The sequence below is a fragment of the Danio rerio genome, chromosome 16 (assembly GCF_052040795.2).
Source record: "Danio rerio strain M-AB ecotype USA chromosome 16, GRCz13ab, whole genome shotgun sequence".
Taxonomy (NCBI): domain Eukaryota; kingdom Metazoa; phylum Chordata; class Actinopteri; order Cypriniformes; family Danionidae; genus Danio; species Danio rerio.
Genome location: NC_141036.1, coordinates 41083969 through 41102882, shown reverse-complemented (window position 1 = coordinate 41102882; position 18914 = coordinate 41083969). Strand labels below are relative to the sequence as shown.

The 18914-nt window shown below is 34.4% G+C and overlaps 1 protein-coding gene and 1 long non-coding RNA gene across 4 annotated transcripts in view; one reads left to right on the top strand and one right to left on the bottom strand.

The window, feature by feature from the left end:
- The window catches only part of LOC141378276 (serine/threonine-protein kinase pim-2-like), a 53055-nt gene that overhangs the window by 27956 nt on the left and 6185 nt on the right, over positions 1-18914 (top strand). For 2 of the 3 annotated variants that reach the window (XM_087287481.1, XM_087287482.1), the window contains exon 1: positions 14225-14533. The exons of the other annotated variant lie outside the window; for it this stretch is intronic. The gene's annotated coding sequence lies outside the window, so the exon portion shown is untranslated. Of the gene's footprint in view, positions 1-14224; positions 14534-18914 lie in introns of those variants that run through there. 3 annotated transcript variants of the gene reach the window in all.
- On the bottom strand, positions 14769-18871 carry LOC141378279 (uncharacterized). Its single transcript, XR_015511792.1, has 5 exons — positions 18817-18871; positions 17474-17579; positions 17279-17349; positions 15841-16025; positions 14769-15669 (listed from the first exon to the last, which is right to left on the bottom strand). It is a non-coding gene; the product is annotated as an uncharacterized LOC141378279 (long non-coding RNA).

Below are 18914 nucleotides of genomic sequence, written 5' to 3'. Positions count from 1 at the left end.
CTACTGATTTTCAAGACAGCCTCGCTGCAGTCAATCACCAGCATTTGACCCGGTCACGTTAAGGATGGCTCAGATTTTCTAGCTCACTGACGTTGACAAGATTATACCCTTGAGTATCGAAATTTGGTACCGAACGCAAAAGAATTTTTCGATACTCGATAGTAGCAAGACGATTCGGTCGATACCCAGCCCTAATTGCAAGGTATTCACACACAAAGTAGGCCTACCTGAAACTTTGAATTAGAAAAAGCTTAATAATACATTGGACAGATCATCAACACACTGATTTCTCCTCTTTGTGCTGCTCAGTTTTTGAAAGTGTCCGATTGAGTTTCTTCTTCTGAGGGGAATACTTTAAGTGCTGCCAATAGTTAGTAAAGCCTGGCTTATTGTGGTCAAAGTAGTTGATTATATTAATAAAAGTGAAACTGACAGGAGCAGTATGGATTGTCATTCACTGAACTTGTCATTAACTAAACATGATGTAGCCTAATATAGGCTATTCTGAAACTGTGAATATTTTGCTGTCATTTTAATTATATTAAGACTTTATTCAACAGACCACTTTGTGTTTTGGCGCTGAAGCATATAAGTGGACCTTGTTTTAAACTTTCTCCGTCTCACTCAAAAAAGGAAACATAAGCTGGACCACAACATATATCAATGTCATAATGAATGCTCAAATAATGTAGCCTATAGTTTATAGCAAGCATCATGTTTAGTTAGATTGTGTGTTTGTCATATACAGTCAGCCTATAGGTCTGTTATTTTTACTAAAGAAGATTTACAGATGTTACTACTTCAATGTGTTCCTTGTGCCGCCATTCATACCGCGGCGATGGCGTTACTTGATGCGCCAGCAGCATTTGACCGCTGGGTGGCACTTTAACCACAGATATTCAGCTTTGCCTTTTCACAATGCTAAACAGACTGTTCTGTAGGCGTAGCTTACTGTGTGTGATGTGATGTGTTCAATTAAAATATAATTTTAATTGAGTTTTTCTGGTAATAGACATGCTCTTACACTATACTATGCTGTAGAAAAGATACATGGTGAGAAGTCAAAAAGCAAATATAAGAATTAAGTTATTAGCCTTCAGTGCCCGATTAAATTGCGTTGGGGTGAAAATAATGTTTTGATTTCTTTGACTATCATGGCAATGTTATTATCTCAAATCCTAAACATGCACATATGAAAAACAGCAAAATAATATAGATTATCCTGCCGGTAGAGCACATCACCTCACAGTTGTGAACATGCGATCACCTCAACTTACATTTAAAATTTGTTTACCTGGTTTATTGTAAACTTTTTAAGTGCAAAGAGGATTCGTTTTGGAAAATACAATTGAAGAAATGAAAGACAACTAAAGTGAAAGCACAAACATTCAGTATAAATAAGTAGTCTTAAATAAATAAATAAATAAATATATATATAAATAAATAAATAAAGCAGTCTTTTAGTCTAAATATAGAGAGATGAAGTTTGCTATTTTGATAGGACTAAGACAAGATATTTTCATTTATGTTTTTAATTTACGTTTTTATTTACATTTTCGTTGTTGATTATATTTTACTATCTCATTTTATGTTTCAGTACATAATAATAAACGAATAATGAAAATAAATAAATAATGAAAATAGGACATAAATTAAGTCTGGCAGGTTTATTTTTAATAATTTAGTTTCAGTTCCGTTTTTTTGTTTCAAAACGTCAATGTTCTGCTTTAAAGTATAACTGTTTTGTTTTGTTTTTTTACTTAATGGCTCAGTAAGTTTTGTATTTTAATTTCATATTCAGTCACCTTGCATATGTGTGTGAAATATAATGCCGCATAACCGCGGAAAAAGAAGAAAAGGCTGTCAGTTAAAGCTAATCAAAATTAGCTATATTAAAATACAGCATTTATGTTAATACAGGCAGAGTGTGAACAAACTCAAGGCTAAGATATGCGCTTGCTTTTTAATGCATTTAAAATATAAATAAATGTTTTTTTTTTTCTTTTTTTGTATGGTAAAGGACAATGCACATTATGTTATTGATGTAAACTTAGGCTAAAACTTACCATTGATAAACGTGACCTACCTCAAGCAGATCACTTAAAGTGTAATAAAAATAATGTTGCCGCAGGACATAAACGAAGTCCCGCAAGTTTATTTTTAATAATTTAGTTTCAGTACTATTAATTTTTTTTTCTCAAAACATCAATAGCACCTTCAATAATCTAAACATTAAAGATGGACCGCAAGATGTGTTGAGTGGCTATATGTGGTGAAGAACGATGGCAAAGCTAAGTGTGATTATTGTAATAAACTAATAAGTTATAAAGCAGAGAGTCCCGACCAACAGGACTAAGCATATGCGGTTGGCTCATTCTTCACGAATATAGAATTAAAATAATGGCGCGTTAGGTTCATTGTGCATCCCGCAGGTGAAACCAACAAGGGTTGTGCATTTTAGTTTAACTTTTTTGAGCGTTATAAGCAGCTCGGTGTTAGTTTTTAATTTAATATATATTGAGCCGAAACTAAGCAGCGCATTCTCTCCGCCTCCTCGTTTATAACCAGCGGGACACGCCACTGAAGCAGGAGAGACACTCCGTCGTTCATAATCTTAGCTGATGTGTCGGAGTCGAAAGAATATATCAAAGAGGAATGTTCTTTTAACAGTCCCGATATGTTTAATCTTTTTTCCCCTGTCATTTCTCTTCAGCAAATTATATTTTTAAAGCTGCTTGATTCTTTTAAAACCGAAAGCAGAGCCCGTCAATTGGTGTTTTTTTCATAAGATACTCCTTTATTAATGTTTTATTTTATGAGTGTCTTTAATGTGCTTTTTAATAGTTTTATTTTATTCAAAGCAGCACCTAAAAGCGAATTTATCCTCAAATCGTGGCATGACAGCGATGTCATGTCGCATATATTGCCTTTTTTTCTGATCTTTTTGCATAAAGGTTTTAATCAAAAGACAGGTAATTTAATTACTTTCGATGTGCTAAAATATTTGTTAAATAAATGTTATTTTAAAAAAGGCATATGCAATGTGCTCTGACAGGTAAAATCAGATTCTTTCTCTCTTTTAAGTTCAAAGCAAATTTGAATGCCAAAGGATTTTAGATGCATATTCAAGACTATATGTAGTATATTAACATCAACAAATTAATAAAATAAGTAGCAAATGAGAAATAAATGACAGACAAGTTGGTAAAAACAGACATTATCTCTAAAAGTTATCAGAATTGCAAGATTAAAACAGCTGAATATAGGCCTAAAATAAATCTAGAAAGCTTGCGCACTGATATTTATTCTTTTTTTTTTCCGAATAACGAACAATTTCAACCGCGGGGAGATACCGACAGCTTGATTTGCAGTATTTTCTAACATGTTAGAAGCGGGCAGCGGACATCAGCCAGCCGTAGAGACGGGCCGGCACAAAAAAAACATGGCTGCCGGTGGGGAAGCGGCTGTGCCCTCAGCAGCTGATTGAGACGGAGCTGCATATCCTAACTAAGTGCACTAAATACTCCGAGACAGGCACGTGCACATAGGGCTCAACCTGTGCAGTGCACATGCCCTTTTTAGTGCCCTTCCAAAATGATCAAAAGTGCCCCCGCGACACGGCACACCCTCGGTCCCGCTCTTCAAAAAATTTATCCTGCACATGCCACGGGCCTGCTCCGAGATCCAGGAGAAATTCTACCCGATAATCCAACACATACAAAACAATTTGAGTCCCTGTCGAACAGAACCCATCTTACTGGGGGAGTGTGTGTGCTGCTGTGTGTTCAACCACCCGCTCCTGTCTCCAACACACAAGCTGGAACTCTTTATGTGGACCTACTTTTAATAATAGGCTACTATTATTACCTTTATACTGTTTTATGTTATCAAAAATCTATTTTTATTTTTATTATTATATTTTTATTTTTTTATTCTATTTTTATTTTTATTAATCATTTTTTTTATTATGTTATTTTCATATTTGTTTGCACTACTGCCCTTTTTGCACTGTCTTGTTTGTGAGACGCGACGCTGCACTGCTTTGGCAAAACGAATGTACAGTTACTTGTCATACCAATAAAGCACCTCAAATGTGAAAATGTGAAAATAGCCTAGGCAACAAATAACAAATAGTAGTCTAATAATAACAAAAAAGGCCCTTTTCATTTTCATACAATAGGCCTATGTGTGGGTTTTGACAATATGTGTTTAATTAAGCTATAAAGATTTGCCTATCAGATGAAATGCATAGTAAAATATGAAATAAATGTCTCTTTTGCTGAATATTTAATTAATCTATATATTTAATATTTAAAAAATCAACTCCTTTTTGCCCAGAGAAAGAGGCGCGCGGCACTAGCGGACATGGGGCGCTTTCCCAAAAAAAGACGTAGGCTACAGTAACTTGCGGCTGAACTATGCACAGTTTGGGAAAAAAAAGGATATAGTGATGCATGTTTCCCAAAACCCCTAGTTTCTCTGTCGCAGATCCATCATTTGAATCACAATATAAGTAAAACGCACAAAATGATAAAGCACACCATCATCACGAGGGCAATTAAATAAAGACAACCTAAACATATTTTTAATTGTTTATTTATGTAATGTGAGTTTTTATAACTTTGTTCTTTAAATTATTTCAATATAACTTAGGCTATTCTATCGTGATGACACCATAAAAGGCCTTCAATGCACTGATATAGGTAATAGGGATAAAATAAAAAGCCGATTTCACTATTGACCCTGTTTTTATTCATTGACGGCTTCCCAACGCCGCAATTCTGTTGCGCGAAAAAAAGCTGCTGCAAATAAGCAAATTTATGACAATACACATTTAATAGTTTCATGAAAGTAGTAGCTGGTGTGCTTCATCTGCGTGATTCTGATTTGACATTCTTCCGCTAAACTTGCTCTGTGTTGAGGTGTAAATGGGCTATGCTCTTTGCTATTGAGGCTAACACATCAAGGTGTAAATGAGCTATAGTTCTCTTTGCAACTTTCAATTTTGAGGTGGGGGAAGTGGGAAGAGGCAATTCAAATGTACCATCTCTAAAAATAAAAAGGCCGCTTACGCGGCATTTGTGTTTAAAGATTATTACCTTATTTTTATTTTATTATTATTAATTTATTCATTCATTCGTTCGTTCATTTTCTTTTCGGTTTAGTCCCTTTATTAGTCTGTGATCGCCACAGCGGAATGAACCGTCAACTTATCCAGCATATATTTTACGCAGTGGATGGCAGGAGGGCCAGCTGGGGCTTCGGAACGGAGTGAAAGGAAAGGCGGAATTTGCCCCGAGTCTGGGAAAGATGGCTTGCCTTATTACACTAGTTTTTCTATCGCACACATGCGCCAAAATAAAAAAATAAATAATAAAGGGAAAGAAAACATCTAGCCTTGAGGTCTTTTTGCTTATAATCGCCCTTATGTTTCCGTTTTAAATGTAAGGCTGTTGCATAAAATAATACAATTTTAATTTATAAGTTACTTTGCTGCGTCCCCCTTGATGTTTCAATAACGCATAATAATCTACACACCATATTAAAGACACAGCAGACATAAAGGTTGTGTGTGAGAGCCCGAGCAAAAAAGAATCAGAAATGGATCACGCACGCACAAGAAAAAAGGCAATTATGCAACACATGACATGCATCGCTCTCAATTGACGGGCTCTGCTTTCTGTTTTAACATAATCAAGCAGCTTAAAAAATAATTTGATGAAGAGAAATGACAGGAAAAAAAGTAAAAAAATAAAAATAAAAAGATTAAACGTATCGGGACTGTTAAAAGAACATTCCTCTTTAATATATTCTTTCGACTCGGATACATCAGCTAAGATTATGAATGACGGAGTAGGCTATCTCTCCTGCTTGCTTCAGTAGCGTGTCCAGCTGGTTATGAACGAGGAGGCGGAGAGAATGCGCTGTTTAGTTTCGGCTTGATATATTTATATAAAAACTAACACCGAACTGCTTATAACGCTCAAAAAGTTAAACTAAAATGCACAACCCTTGTTGGTTGCACCCGCGGCATAAAAAACCTAACGCGCCATTATTTTAATTCTATAATCGTGAAGAATGAGCCATAAGATTGAGATCGTTGACGGTGCTCTCCAGCGGCAAGTTCCTGGCGAGTGAAAAAATTTGTATGCAGAAATAGGACAAGAGGAAAAACATTTTAAATTATATAACAAGCATCGTATTCTTTCAAATCCTCGCCCAGTTTTAGTACAAGTTGTGTTATTTATATTTGTGGCTGTGAAGTTTATTAATATATATATATATATAGGCTATATATATATATATATATATATATATATATATATATATATATATATATACCTGACCAGCGCTGACAGCAAACGCATAAAGGACAGAGTGAAAGAATTTCTACGGTCCACACGAACCTCTGTTAGCGCCCACCGACGTCTTCAGTATTAGAGACAACTTAAAGAAAACATTCAGCTATTTTTGTATTTCTATTTGCTTTTTTTCCTCAGAATAAATATATCCTCTTAACCAACTGTATGACTGTTTTTTCCCGATTATACGCAAAAGAAATAGTTTTTAACGTGTTTTTCATGCTTTATTTCTAACACGTTTATGAATTATAAGTTTTAGCCTAAGGTTACCAGACAAAACAACAATAACAACATTATTATACATCATAGTAGCATGTAGACAATAAAACATAAAACAGGCAACATATCGACTCATGCGCACACATGAGGCCCGTTGCCAGCCTGGTGAAAGGGATGGTTCTTTTTTTTCAAGTGGACCTTTTTGCAGTTATACGCCTCAGTTTCCATTTAACTATGAGATTTAAATACTACATTTTTGTGACTTTTTTGCTGGATTAGCCAGTCAGATGTCATTATAACCACACTTTTTGATGTACTAAAATATTTCCTAAAAAGTGCAGTTAAAAAATTCAAACAAGAGAAATTTTTAAAATACAAATTTATTAAATCATATGTCATTAGAAAAATAGCAATCTGTTTTAAAGTTTTAAAGTAAAAAAAAAAAAATATATATATATATATATATATCATTTATTAGACAAAAAACACACTGGCCAAACCTTTGACAGCTTTTTCTTCTTTTTTCGCGGTTATGCGCGCATTAGCCTATATTTCATATGCATATGTAAGGTGACTGAAATTAAAATTAAAATACAAAACATACTGATCCATTAAGTAAAAAAACAAAACAACAATTTTACTTTAAAAAGAAGAACATTGACGTTAACATTATTTTATTATACTTTAAGTGATCTGATTGAGGTAGGTCACGTTTATCAATAGTAAATTTTAACCTAAGTTTATATTAATAACATACAGTGCATTGTTCTTTACCATACAAAATAAAAAATAATAAAAGAAACATTATACACCATAGTCGCCTGTAGCCTAAAAAGGCCGCAAATCTTTTTAAATGCATTAAAAGGCAAGCGCATATCTAAGCCTTGAGTTTGTTCACACTCTGCCTGTATTAACTTACATGCTGTATTTTAATATAGCTAATTTTGATGAATTAGCTCTAACCTTTGACAGTTTTTTTTTCTTTCCGCGGTTATGCGCGCATTATATTTCAAATGCATATGCAAGGTGACTGAAATTGAAATTAAAATACGAAACATACTGGGCCATTAAGTAAAAAAACAAAACAACAGTTATACTTTAAAGAGAACTTTAAAGAGAACATTGTTGTTTTGAAACAAAAAAATAACTGAAAATTATTAAAAGTAAACCTGCTAGATATGTCCTGCGGCAAAATTATTTTATGAAGCAGTATTCAACTTAAGCTCTTTAGACCATGCGCCTGACCGTTTCTTAGTGTTTCACCACATGTCCTTAAATACATAAGGCCTATTTTTATTATTTTTCATTATTCGTTTATTATTATGTACAATAATTGTGACATAAAATTAAATAGTAAAATATAATCAACAACGAAAATGTAAATAAAAAGGTAAATTAAAACATAAATGAAAAGGTCTTGTGTTAGTCCTACCAAAATAGCAAACACTGAAAATCTCTTTACATTTAGGCTAAAAGACTGCTTTAATTTTTTAATTTAGGCATACTTAGAATATTTGTACTAAATGTTTGTGCTTTCATTTTAGTTGTCTTTTACTTCTTCAATTCTATTTTTCAAAAAGAATCCTCTTTGCACTTAAAAGTTTAGAATAACAATAAATCGTGTTAACAAATTTTAAATGATTAATAAAGGAATTATAAGGCTTTGACTTATTGTTTAATCTCATTTACAAGCACAAAAGCATATTTAAGGCTGCTGTGTGGGCTATTTCTGTCGGTTCGCATCCCATCCCTTTGCGCCCCCTGGCGGCTCATTCACAAACTGCGGTCATACACTAAAAACAAAGCGGCTCCTATTTCAAACGGCGGCGGTATATGACGCGGCGGTAATAGTCACTTTGAACTCTCACCTACTGTATCATTTGAGTTTATCACCAGAGCTATAGAAACTGTATTATGCTTAGAAAAAAAAACAGCACAGTATCAGATCTGTATTAATCAATGCTCAGAATTTTTGGTATCGAGATCGGATCGGTTCCAAAAAAAATGGTATCGGTGCATCCCTAGAAAAAAATAAAGGTACACAAACTGCCATGATGTTTCAAGGGGTTAAAAGAGAACATGGTTGTATTTTTGAGTGCAATATGTACACTTTAGGTTTTAAGATACTAATGTGGAGCTTTACATACAAACACAAACTTCGAAAAGCCCCAGCTTTAGCACAATTACTGAGAGTGTATTAGCATTTCATCATCATCATCATCAAAAAAAGAAGAAAAAAGAACATACCTGAAAACTTGCGTAACAAACATCCACCACAGATGTTGGCCAGTTTTAGAAACAATTTCACAAGTATATCTGAAAGCTTGAACAGTTCAATTATATTAATACTAGGGATGCTCAATATAATCGATTAACCGTTAACCAAAAGGGTGCGTTTGTAACCGATTAATGCTATCAGTTAAACCATGAAACATATTATTTGATATATTTTTAGTTTGGCTGCATAAGGGGCCGATTGAATGCGCCTTTGCGTTAAGAGGGGCATCTTTTGCTCGCGGCTCATCCCAGAGCAGCAGTTTGTGTTGTCAAGACAACTACAGAGAAGTTTTAAAGAGCATGGTTTCCGCTACATTCATTCTTCCATGGCGGGGACCAAAATGCATCCCGCCACGGCTACATTATCCATTCAAAACATTCAGTTATTGTTGTTGTTTTTAATAGCGGATTATAATCGCATCAAAATGTATTAAAAGGTAAGTGGATTATAACGCAAACTTTTCTGTAACCGTATAGTCTGTTTAACCCTTTGGCGTTACGTGCTGACTGACTGACAGGTGCGCGATGCGTGAGGCCAGAAAACACGAATAGCTTTCAGTTAAGATGAACACAGTTTCTATAGTTCTACTTTATTTAAAGATAAAGGAATATGGCTCTGCATATAATCACTCTATCTTGCTAGAGTTTATAGCCGTTTCGCTTTACTTCAGGACGCATTATTGCCGCTCTGAAGGTCTAATCGCTGTTTTAAGTTATCCAGAGCTGGATGAATATACAAATCTTGAATATCAATTTATTATATATTATTAAATATTACAATTGTAACAACACAGACACAATCGATACCCTGCTGATTCAGTCGTTTCATGAGAAGAAGCGCGGTCCTCTCTTCTTTTTTCCTTGTCAACATAAAGGCAGTGAGGTGCGCCTTGTTTTCGGCCCCTTGTTTAACTGCAAGGCATACTTAACTTGCGGGACGACAACGTATAACCCGTGCCTACAGACACATTTGCCAAAGAAGCAAAATGGAAGAAGAATATTGCTGTTTAACAGACGTGTTGATGCCAAACTAGCGCTGATGTTGACCTGGATCTGCATCATAAACACAACAAATAGGCTTTACCTTTTATTTTATAGCTTATAAAGCATGTATGCACAATAATGTAACATCATATTTAAACAACAAAACTGTTTACAAAAAGTCAACCTATGCGCACGTGTTGTTGTCTTTTCATCACGCAGCGCGCGCACTTGAACTGCCAGAAAGAGAGAGAGGAAACCATATCAGGACATATTCTTTAAAATAATGATTTCTATTAAAATGTAAAAAGGTTTTGTGATTATAATAATGACAGCGGGGCATTAAATAAATGCATATTTTCCGTGGAGCTGGCGATTTGAGAAAGTCTGCGATTTTATTTGACAGAAGAAAAAAAAAACATGATTGGCGAAAAAAAAACAGCCTATGCCGGTTATTAAAAAGAATCAGTCAGTATTTTTGTTTTGTAATATAAATTAATTATTGAAGTGAAAATAATTTAGGGCAGTCCTATTTATTTTATTCATTTTATTTAGTTCTTCTCTTATTCTGTTCTTCTGTGCTAAACACTGCAAGTGCGTAAAGATGCTCTGTTGTTTTGTTCTATTATTAATATGCTAGCACAGTGGTTCTCAAACATTTTTCATCAAGTACCACCTCGGAAAAAAATTGTCTTTGCAAGTACCACCATAATGAGCAGTTTTGAAATACAGTAGCGTATTAGGTCTAGTTAAGCAGCTTAAGCTCTGTACAGTTTAAAAAAGAAATAACTCCTGGTTTGTTAGCACCTGGAAATGTTGCCTAGACCTCATAAATATAGGCTTTATGTCATCATATTCGTATATAAATCATTTTTGATAATTTCTTTAAATATATGAAGCATGTACATATTACATATTTGATTCATCCGCGTACCACTAGAAAGAAGCCTGCGTACCACTAGTGGTACACGTACCACAGTTTGAGAACCACTGTGCTAGCATATAAAAATAAATTAGTATTTTAAAATGCATTATTTAATGTGTCAGACACAAAATAGACACGTCAATTTGTTTAATATAAAATTAATTGTAATCTGACCAGTTAACCGTTAATAACCGATTAATGAGCGACGGTTGTCGGTTAGCAAAATTAACCGAAATGAGCATCCCTAATTAATACATTATAATTTTGGAACAAATACAGAAATACAAAATAACAGGGCATGGAACTTTAATCATACCTCTGAATGGGGGAAATTTTCTTGCACATTTAACTGCTGTCTTCCAAGTCCAGCCATAGTGAGATGTACTTCTGCCTCTCCTTTTGGTGTTTTTTCATGCTGTTTGTCCAGCAGGTAAAAATACATTAATAAGCTTTTACATTGCCCCTTATATGGTGCAAAACAGCTTTTCCCTCTACGCTCCTCTCGGAAAAACCCAGGAAATGACCTACAAATATTTTCTCATTAGTGTAGGAACAATTTGTATTAGAGAAAAAAACACATTAGATTCTTCTACACACACAGTCATCCACTGAATCTCACACCTCATTTCTTGCTGAACTGACTGGCTCTGGAAACTTGATATTGTCCTCTCTCTCTGTGTTGAACTAATCTCTCTTAGTTGGTTTGTGTTCTCTGGTGATCTTAGGGTGTTGGTGAGCCTCGACACCAGGCTTTGAGCAGCAGATATTATTTCTCCAAATGGAACCTGATAAACATTAACATAAAATTAAGCTGTAAGTCATGCAGAATTATGATTGACAATGGTTAAAGAGGGTAGACAGACAGACAGACAGACAGACAGACAGACAGACAGACAGACAGACAGACAGACAGACAGACAGACAGATAGATAGATAGATAGATAGATAGATAGACAGAACGATGGATGGATGGATGGATGGACAGATTTTATTTAGGTTTTAATGCCATATCAGCAGCATTGGCTATATTCATGGCAAAAAACATGTACTAAATATACAATTTATAATCATATCATATCAGTTAGCATGATGACGCTCATTGCAGTTAGTAAACAATCTTAGCAAACATACATTTTAAAATAACAACAAAAAACATACAAGTAGCAAGCAACAACACTGAAAACAGTCATATACAATCTTTTAGTTAGATTAAAGATAAATATTGTAAAACACCTTTTCAAACAGCTCACTTCAAATATTTCCAGAATAAAAACATTCTCCAATATCATTTAAAAACACAATGTGTATTTTTACATGATATTAGAGAACGTTTTTATTCGGGAAATATTTTAAACATATTAAAATGTTTTATCGGTAAAATATTTTTACACAAGTCACCAATAGGTATTTCTTCCGCTTTTCATAAATATGCGAGTGTAAGCCATGAGTGTCTGATGCTACATCTTGTATGAACAACCTGGTCATGTCTATTTTCAAAATGGTAATTATTCCTTTCATTAATTAATGGATTCACTTCATACCATGTGTTTTTCCTACATTCATCCCATTCCATCTGCCATTTCTCATTAACATACAGATTTAAAACAGGTTTAACATCAGACACAGGAAGTTTACGTTCTGTTATCTCCAACTTCTATCTTCCTTTATCATGCTTTATCTGCACGCTCATTTCCAACTCATCCCATATGACCAGCCTGGTATCCAGCAGAAAATAATATCAAAGTCTTTAGTCTTTAAAAGGTCCACTTTTTCTATTATGCTAAAAATCTTAGTATGATCAGTTTTCATAGATTCAAGTGCTTGTAAGCAGGACATAATCTGAGCTAATTAAAAACAGACAGACAGATAGATATTGGGCATTTTTCTAATACTAAGAAACGAGTCTTATGTTGAGCAGGTAGATTTGAGGGAATAGTCACTATATGAGACAAAATATACTTTTTTGGCTATTTGCTCAAATTATTTAAGTTAGGTTACTCTACTTTAGATAAGAATTCTCTTCATAAAGACTTTGTAAATTGCTATAAATATATAAAAACGTCATTTCTGCTTAGTAATGTGGATTGCTAACTTAAAGATAATATAAAAACGTATATCTGAACATATAATCTTCTCTCATAAATCAATGAGGAGCTTATTTATTCAGCTTTCAGATGAAATACGAGTGTTTAAATGACTGCCCCTCATGATTTACGCCCATGGGTCCGGGTCACTTATTTAACCAATTGCTAATCTGCACAGACTTTATTACATTATTCAATATATTTTCCCACTCATTCGGTGATAATAAGATAAATTAACGTAGATCTCAAGTTTTTTAAACAATTGATGGATTTGATTCAGTGTCATAAAAATAAGCAAAAACCCTCAAATATTTAACTTGCCTTTTGCTGATATCTTCTTTATAATAGATCAATAGTCTATCTGGCTTTCAAAAACACTTAATCAACAGATGCCATGTTATAGTTAAACACCGTTAAGTGATTCACTGAGAAGTTCTGCGCTCGCTGCCTGTCAAGTTCACTTACGTTATGCTAACTTAGCTTGCTATCCTCGGCCCGATCTTAATTTTGATTCTGTAAAATGTCTAAGAAACACAGCGAAAATGGACCTCATTGAGTCTCAACCTTTATTACAGCTCATGGAGGACAGTTCTCAAAGAGGGATTAACAAAAGTCTTACCTGAGACGGTGTGTGGGAGCTGCCCAGACATTTTGTTCGGGGGGCTTCCTTCAGTCAGGATTCAGGATCTCATCACGCAAGCGCACTGTTGTGATCGATGACTCTGGCTCGTTTATTAATGCCTGTGACCGCGGTGATGTATTTTGACAGTGGACTGTCGCTGTTTGATTCGTACTCTTCGTGTCCGTGGTGAAACTATTTCGTGTCTGTAAAGTAACGTCACAAGTTATGTTCCGTTTTCCTTTGCGGTTTCATAATTGCAGATGCGTGAATTTTATAATTATAACAGAAATTTTATTCCATAGGTTAGCAACCACGTACTGCCGCCAAGACATCCTCGTTTCCATGACAACTAACATTAGACTCCGGAGCTCTCGATTTCTTAGCAGCAGACTTCTGGACAAGAGTCAACGCATCGTGATTCCGTATTACATTGTAAATTCAGTGCAGAGCTAAAGGCCGATGCAGAGTCCTCAAATTAATCAGCCGTGTTGGACCCGTCAAACATCAATCATGCCAGGCCTTGCGTGATTAACTTTATTCTTCCCTCTTTTCCCCATGCAGAGATGGCAAAAGAGTTGTATAAGGTCCACGCGTATTTTATAATGTTATCACGAGCCCTAAACAGTAGGTTAATATGCCACTTCACCTTTTACACCCTGAAGAATAAACGCGAACACCTGTACCTACAGGACCCCCATCCCATCTTTGGTCTGGCCCTACGCTACGTCATAAATCGAACGCGCTCTGCACCGCGAGTGTCAGAATCCACCAGACGCCTGACAGAACAGACGTGTATTGAGGAACTTTTCATTTGATACTCAGACAAGGCGAAAACTCAGATAATTAACTGCAGTAAACTCATCCCAGATAGCAAAATACACTCGGGCCAGTTCCGGCTAGATTGTCGCCTGCCGGAGACTAACCCCTCGGCCCAACTTCGGCTGCCGGACTCGGGCCGGATGCCTGTGGACTCACTGCCCGATTCCGGCCCGAATCAAGCGGGCCAGATGCGGCGGCCGTAAGCGAGCCGACGCTGCGCATCCGCGCCGGAATCGGCGCGAGGGTAATGTGCGCTGCGGCCCGGAGCTGGCGCGACTCCGTATTTATACACCTTATAAAACCTTTTGGTATTACATTGGTACTTGATATATGGTATTACAACCATTTGAATTTATATAACAGCAAACACAGGCTATAATGTAAACACAAAGTGTAAGCACTGCGTTTAACCTTTGAATAAAGTGCAAACTGCATACATATTCTGTAACGAAAATAATCAAGACAAATGACAAAATAAATAAATGTTAAACGTTTATTGATTGCATGAAAAAAATAGTACTAAAATTTTATAAATAATTTTGTAGTGCACAAGAATATCAATATAAAAACAACAATAAAACAACACAATAAAGACACACAGAAAGATTTAAACAAAAAATCTAAAAATTACACACAAACAGATGTTTTTTAAAACAACCCTGTTTTCCCAATAGACTTGAATTAAAAATTTGTAAAAAACAGCTAAATTTTATATAAACCTAAATATAGAAACCAATTTAAGATATAGCAAGAAACATCTTAAAAATACCAATGACAATCCGTAAAATATCCAAGTCAAACTTGTAAAAAGTACTGCAGAATTCTGAAGAAACATCTTGAAACATTTTTTAATAAAACATTAAAATAATAATAAACAAACAAATATATATATATATATATATATATATATATATATAATTGCAGAACAAAATCAATTGCACAAACAGCAAGACATGAGTGAGATGATTATAAATTTCATATATATACACGTCTTGTGCAATTTTATATTTATAATTTTATTTGTATTACGTTTATTAAAAATGTATCAAGATGTTTCTTCACAATTTGGCGCACACACATACATACATACATACCATACATATATACACACACACACACACATATATATATATACACATATACATATATATATATATAAATGCAAATGAAAGAAACAAATTGTTCAAGTATCAGGGAACATCCTAATACACTTAAAATGTTGTTTAAAAATTAAAACAAAATAGTGATGTAGACATTTGACACATTAGCTTTCTCTTCTTTCTTCCTCCATCCCTGTCAGGGGCAAGTTGTAGCTACCTTGTAATGCATTTTTCCACTTCTTTATCAGTGGTGTGGTATGGACATTTGTCCTCACTCCATCTGTGATTAAAAGATAAACAGATAATTAGTAGTGAACAAGTACTAATGTAAAAAAAAAAAGAAAAAATTAGGAAAAAAGTAGACTACCTACGAAGCAAAAAAAAAAAAAAAACTATAAAAAAAAACAAATAAACTTAAAACACTTTGAAATTAGCAAGAGCTTGAACTTACCAGTTTCTTCATTTGTTCAGGCTGCTCCTTTAGTTGATTTTCAAGCTTTTCCAAATCAAATTGGCCAAAGGAAGGTCAAATGTGTTTACATCTGGAATTTCATCACGTCTGTTTTGGTTTTGTGAGAATCAGGCCCAGCTGCTGCTTTATGACGTTGCATGATTTTAAAACTTCAGTCAGTCGTGCTAAAAAAAAAAAATAACAGATTAGTATAAATCAACCTGTAGCTTATTCTCATACAACTTCTGTAAATACAACAGTGGGTTAGACACTGCTGATATTCTCTAGTTGATCTTTACTTTCTAGCTGCATTAAACCTTAACAAATTTAGTGATGTCTTCAATTCTTACAAAGACACCACGAGATGCAATAAGTTCTGTCTTGATCTCAAACTGCACTAGAACAAAGACTGTAAATGTTCATAGGTGTACTGCAGGAGTGTCCAAACTTTTTGGGCCGAGGGCCAGATGCAAAAAAAAACAAACGTTGTCGCGGGCCAAATTTTACATACATCACACAGACATATATATATGTCTGATATGACATGATATATATATACATGATATATATATATGACATGATATATATATATGACATGATATATATATACAGTTGAAGTCAGAATTGTTAGCCCCCCTAAATTATTAGCCACCGTTTATTTTTTCCCCAATTTCTGTTTAACAGAGTTAAACATTTTTTCCACACATTTCTAAACATATTAGTTTTAGTAACTCATTTCTAATAACTGATTTATTTTATCTTTGCCATGATGACAGTAAATAATATTTGACTAGATATTTAAGACACTTCTATACAGCTTAAAGTGACATTTAAAGGCTTAACTAGGTTAATCAAGTTAACTAGTCAAGTTAAGGTAATTAGGCAAGTTATTTTATAACAATGGTTTGTTCTGAAGACTTAAGGGGCTAATAATTTTGACATTAAAATGGTTAATAAAAAAAATTAAACCACTTTTTATTCTAGCCGAAATAAAACATAAGTCTTTCTCCAAAAGAAAAAATATTATCAGACATACTGTAAAAATGTTCTTGCTCTGTTAAACATCATTTGGGAAATATTTAAAAAAGAAGAAATAAATCAATGAGGGGCTAATAATTCAGACTTCAACTGTGTGTAGATAGACAGACAGACACAGACAGACAGATAGATAGATAATAACAAGAACTGCTGCTTAATTGAATGCATGTAATAGCGACACCCGGTGGTTATTTATTGAATTACGTTCATTTTTGTATAGCAGGCCAGATTCTATTGATATTTATAAAAAGCCTGCGGCCCGCGGGCCGTAGTTTGGACACGGCTGGTGTACTGGAATGTACAGTATCTGTGTATCTTGATGGTGGTCTTAAGATTTCTGCCATAGTCATTGATGGTGATGTGACTTGTGGTGCTGCATTGATTTCTGAAATCTTCGTACCTGCCTTTTATCCAGCCTCTTTGTTCCAAGTAATTTTTCTTCATCACGGTATAGATGTGTCTATACTGTCCCTTAATCAGATACATTTACAAAACAAAACATCACTTTAGTATAGTGCCAGGGCAAAATTTACAGGTTGTAATAGATCAATGACATAATGTTGACAGTATGTGTTTAAAATAATTGCAAACAAACCTGTTCTGCCTTTAGATGTATGACAGGCGATCATCACCCTCATCTGTCTACCAGTCAGAAATCACAGTTGCGTGTGGATGTTTGAGTCGAGCTTCCTCATATGCATCTATAATAAAACATCACATTGTTGTTAACCTCCCGTAAAGAAAAGTTCAAACCCTGAAATACTATCAAAGTTAATTAATGCATATAATACCTATAGTGTAAATAATCAGTACACAGAAGGTTGCACAAGATTTATTCGGAGATTCATGCAGAGTGACAGCCTTATGAATCTGAGACATAGATTTGTAAGATGGTCAAGCACATGCATTTTTCTGTACCCATGAAGATTAACCTACCATTGTGAAAAATGTTTGATGATGATAGCCAATAACAATAAACCATTTCAGCTGTTTGTGAAGCAATTAGTAATGTAATGTCTGAAAAGCTCAATCTATGTTGAAAATGTATCAGCAGTTTACAGCTTATAATGGACTTTTAGCACACAACTATAACATGCCTATTCACGTTCAAAAGAGTGTGCCATTGACTTCTTTGGTCGTGATGTGCTGCAAAATGATCTCACTAACCTTTAAACAAGAACAATAAGACTTAACCAACAAATATTGTTACCCATTCATTTAAATCAGAATTTATCACTGTCAATAACATAAAAAAAACATCAAAATCTGCTTTAAGACATTCAGTTTTACATTAACTGACCATTACAGCTTGAACAAAAGATATAATTGATTCACATAGGCTAACACATATGAATTAAAGTGCATAGTAATATATTTCTCTTGGATAATTTAAAGAGAATAGTAAACAGTCGAGTTTCGATCATTTTCGTGACTAACTGCATAAACAAGATAAACAATAATAGTTTATTAATCCAAAACGATTAGTTTTTATTTACACATAATCACAGAATTAATACTGTTGGATAAGTATACGCCTGTACAATGATTTTTTTCAACATCCACGGTACTTTATAATGTTAAATCAGGAAAAAAAACACGTTTTGCCAAGTTAGTTAATGGATTCGTCTACAGAAACTTTCTTTAACGCAAAGTTAGAATACACACAAATTCGTTTCATGTTTCTTTAAAATAATTAAAATAGTTTTCAGTTACTACACACGTTACAATCTAACATTGTGTAAAAGGAAAAGGAACTTTCAGACGTGTTTGTATCTGTTAGCGTTAGCATACATTAGCTCCAGTCGTGTTTCTTAAAGCAAGTTACATTTCGTATCAAACTGTTTTAAATTACTAAACGCTGTTACAACCAAACACCGTGGAAATGTTTTAAGCTCTAAATTCGCTAATTATACAGAACACAAGCAGTAAAAAGCTTACCTTTCTGACCGGACTCCACGTGAAATGTTTGAAAAACCAACCCTTTTCTTCTTGTGATCTTCGTGCCATGGTGGTTGACAACCAGCTTTTTGGAGCAT